The following is a 4,700-nucleotide window of genomic DNA, read 5'->3' as shown; positions in this document are numbered from 1 at the left end:
CTTTACTGCCCAAATACACCCTCACTTCACTAAAGCACAGGATACATGTTTAAAAAAATTTTTAAGATTTTATTTATTTATTTGAGAGAGAGAGCAAGCAAGAGAGAGAGCACGAGCAGGGGGAGGGACAGAGGCAGAGGGAGAAACAGGCTCCCTGCTCAGCGGGAAGCCTGCTTCTCCCTCTGATCCTCCCCCCTCTTGTGCTCTCTCTCTCTCTCTCTCATTAAAAAAAAAACCTTTAGATTCTTGAATTCTCTTCTGATTTCTCAAAATTTGTAGTTAATGACCCTACCCTAACTTTAATTTCCCGAGTAGCTATCATTTATAAGAGGTACTTCCTTCCATAAACTAAGCTCACTTCCTGCCCTATCTTTCAGAAGGAATGTAAACTCAAGTTTCTGATGAAATTGACCTTTATTTTTAAAGATTGAGGGTAGGTGTCCTTTCCTTAATAATGTCATCTCTATCATTTCATTCCCTATTAAAAAAGAGGAAACAATTTTCTGGGGATTTTTTTACGTCACATTTATTCTGAATACATGTAATTCAACAAGGAATAATCTGACTTACCTTTGAACTCCTTATGAAGAAAGGGATGCATAAGTAAAAAATGAGCAAGACTACAAGGGCAATAACTGGCCTACCTAAGATAAGAACTTCTGGTCACTTTATGAGAATACCTTTGCTTACAATGAACATTACAAATATAAATACATCACTGCTAGGAGTGTAAAATAATAAAGGCACTTTGGAAAGCAGTTCCTCGGTTCCTTAAGTGAAACGTACACTTACCATAGGACCCAACAATTTCACTCCTAGGTACCTACCCAAGAGAAATGAAAACATATGTCTGTCCAAAGACTTGTTCTTAGCAGCATTATTCATGAGAAGCAAAAAGCTGGAAACACTCCCAAAGTCCATCAGCTGGTGAATGGGTGAGCAGGTTGCGGTACATCCATTCAATGTGCCAATAAAAGGGAGAGGACTGCTAATTCCTTCCACAGCACAAATGAGCCTCAAAAGCATGATGTTAAGTCAAAGGAACCAAACACTTAAGACTATGTATTGTGTGATTCCACTGATATGAAATTTATAGAAGGGGTAAAAGTACAGAGACAGAACATAGATCAGTGGTTGCTGCAGCTGAGGCGGGAGTGGGTACCATCTGCAAATGGGCGTGAGAGAAACTGGCGGGATGATGGCAATGTTCTAAACTAAAGCTGGACTGTGGTGATGTTGTACCCCTGTGTAAATTTACTGACACTTGTCTAGATGCCACTTAAAGTGGGTGAATTTTATACCATGTAAATTATGCCTCAATAAAGCTGCTTGTTAAAAGAAAAACATAGTAGCAGGAAAAATTAAAGAAAATCTTTGACTATTTTCCTTTACAAAAAGAAAGATGGGAAGGATAAACCAGAAAACCATGAAGCTGGTTACCTATAAGGGGAGAGTGGCAGTAAGGATTGGGGGGGGGGAAGGGCCATTTGTACGAATATAAAATGGAGAGCAAACTGAAACACAGCAGCCCATTTAGATTTCATATGAATAGTATAACAACACAGAAGGAAAATAGAAAAAAAGAAGAACTAATCTGAGCAACGGATGACTATTTTACTATGTAACACCCTCAGTTTGTGATGGAGTAATAGGGCACAGAGGAAATTACAAATAAATCCTGTCCTCTTTTCAGTAGGTTTGTTTTGTATAGAGGCAAGGATGAAGCAATTCTGAAATTATTTTAGATTCACTATGCAATTTTGAGGAAATAAGTAAATGTATTTTGTGGGGGGACCCAAGGTTCTAACTGAAAAAGCCACATGCAGGGCGCCTGGGTGGCTCAGTCGGTTAAGCATCTGCCTTCGGCTCAGGTCATGATCCCAGGGTCCTGGGATGGAGTTCCGCATTGGGCTCCCTGCTCAGTGGAGAGCCTGCTTCTCCTTCTCCCTCTGCCTGCCTCTCTGCCTACTTGTGCTCTCTCTCTCTCTGTCAAATAAATAAATAAATAAATAATCTTTAAAAAAAAAAAGCCACATGCAAATATAGAATAGGAGAAGGCAAGAAGAAACCTGTGATGATGAATGCAATTGAAATTATGAATTCATATACATATGAAATATGTATATGTCCCCATGTATGCGTATTGATCAATGTACGCACATAGATGTCTATGTATATTTGTATGTGTTCATGTACATGTATAGATATCCATTGATTTTCTTGTTCATCCAACTGAAAGGTATAAGAAGCAAAGACTCCCCGGGAACAATGAGCATACTTTGCACCCAGATCTTGGTTTCTAATACCTTCTCTCATTAAAAGGAACCAAGGCTCTTCCTAGAAATGGCTAAATTCAGGACTGGGGCAGGTAGATACAAGAAAAGCCTGAAAATCTTTTTATGCCAAATATTAAGGAAGTGCTCAACATGATGAGGCGGGGGGTATCACATATCACTGGGACGCAGGAGCCAGCTTGTAGGGGCTCCACTGGCCAAATCCAGGACAACCTGAGCAGGAAGATAATAAATACAAGAGTGAATTATAAATTACTGAAAACAGGTATTTGTGAGTCCATACCTATGATCAATATATAAACAACTGGGAAGTTCCTGCTTACAATCAAATACTAAGTGCCAAATGATCAATGAGGACAGAGTAGCAGAGCTGAAAAAAAAAAACACAAAACATTTTGCAACCATCATAGGAAAGACCCATTCGGCAGAAATCAATAGATGCTGGACCCAGATGGAAATTTTGATGAGGAGCAGAATGTGTTTGCATTGATTTAAATCATCTCCCCACAGATTGCATATATATACATATATATACACACACATATATATATATGAGACAGAGATGAAGTAAGTAGATAAAATGTTATTAGTAGATAAATCTGGGTAAGCAGTATAGAGATATTCTTGGTAATACTCTTACTCATGCAATTTTTCTATATTTGAAATAATTTTCAGATAAAAAGTTGAAAAATTGAAGGAAAAATCTGGAAGTTGTCCTTTATCCCAACCCCTCTTCCCAGGAGCAGGCCAATGTTAACAGTTTTGTATGTGTATTTCTAGACCCATTCCTTTTTCTTTTTCTCTCTCTTTTTTTTTAAGATTTTATTTTTAAATAATCTCTACACTCAACCTGGGGCTCCAACTTAAAATCCTGATATCAAGAGTTTCATGCTCTACCAACTGAGCCAGGACCCATTTCTATGCATTTTTTTTTTACCTGTGGTATAACATACATAACATAAAATTTACTATGTTAACTATTTTTAAGTGCCCTGCATTCAGTACAAAAGACTTGAATGCTTCTAAATTTGCACATCATCCTTGGGCAGGGACCATGCCAATCTGCCCCTGTGTCGTTCCAACTCTATGTGCTGCCAAACCAAGCACTCTATGTGTCTTTAAATGTACAGGCCCGAACGTTATAAATGTAAGCATACCATACAAAGGAAGAAAAAGAAAAAAGATAAAGGTGAAAGAGATGGCTTTTCCTAGTAAAACAAAGAATGTGTGACTAGTAGACTGCAGGAATTTTAAAGGAACTTTTCAGGCAGGAGAAAAAAAAAACTATAACAGATGGAAATTTTATTCCACACAAAGGAATAAAGAACACCAGGGAGAGTAAATATGTGTATAAAAACAAAACATTCTTTCTCCTACTTAATTTCTTTAGAAGATATGTGACTATTTAAAGCAAACGTAATAAAGTGTGTGGGGTTTATAACATATGCACAAGCAAAATGTATGACAACAATTTCACCAAGGACCAGAGGAGGAAAATGAAAGTGTACTGTTTTAAGTTTAAGTGTACTATTCTTACATGTCACATGAAATGATACAAGATTATTTAAAGGGAGACCATGGGGGCGCCTGGCTGGCTCAGTCAGTGGAACATGTGATTCTTGATCTCAGGGTTGTAAGTTTGAGCGCTATCGCTGAGTGTAGAGATTACCTAAAAATAAAATCTGTTTAAAAAATAAAGGTAAACTATGATTGCTTATGATTTGTTAGATACTGTAAATCCTAGAGCAGCCACTAAAAACAATTTTTAAAGGAGATATAGCTAGTAAGCCAATAGTGGAGGTAAAATGGAATCTTGAAAAGATCAGATTCCTACAAATGAATAAAGAAACAAAGAGGGGTGCCTGGGTGGCTCAGTCTGTTAAGCATCCGACTCTTGGTTTCGGTTTAGGTCATGATCTCAGGGTTCTGAGATCAAGCCCCACGTCAGGCTCCCTACTCAGCAGAGAGTCTGCTTCCCCTCTCTCTCTCCCTCTGCATCTCCCCCTGTTCATGCACTCTCTCTCTCTCTAAAATAAATAAATCAATCTGCAAAAAAAATTAAGAAACAAAGAAAAAAGAGAACAAAGAGTATATTGGGATCAATGGAAAACAAATACTAAAATGCCAATCGTATCAATAATTGCAATGAATGTAAGTAATCTAAACACTCCATTATTATATATATCAAATCATTATATTGTACCCCTAGAACTAATACAATTTATATATCAAGTATAAATCAATTTTTAAAAACCCACTCCATTAAAAAACAAAGATCGTCAGATTGGGTGAGAAAAAAAGCAAGATATGCTATCTACAAGAAAATATATGCTGTCTGCAAAAAGCCAACTTTAACTATAAAGACATGGGCAGATTAAAAATAAAAGGACAAAAAAATTATCAAAA

The 4,700-nt window shown here is 37.1% G+C and overlaps 1 non-coding gene across 1 annotated transcript; it reads right to left on the bottom strand.

Moving 5' to 3' along the window:
• Nucleotides 1-3,299: 3,299 nt before the first annotated feature.
• On the bottom strand, nucleotides 3,300-3,401 carry LOC116645702. Its single transcript, XR_004302004.1, has one exon. It is a non-coding gene; the product is annotated as a U6 spliceosomal RNA (small nuclear RNA).
• Nucleotides 3,402-4,700: the final 1,299 nt, after the last annotated feature.

This window comes from Phoca vitulina, unplaced genomic scaffold (genome assembly GCF_004348235.1).
Source record: "Phoca vitulina isolate PV1807 unplaced genomic scaffold, GSC_HSeal_1.0 scaffold33, whole genome shotgun sequence".
NCBI classification, from domain to species: Eukaryota; Metazoa; Chordata; class Mammalia; order Carnivora; family Phocidae; genus Phoca; species Phoca vitulina.
Note: the sequence above shows the minus strand (reverse complement) of the source record. Positions and strands in the feature narration are given on the sequence as shown.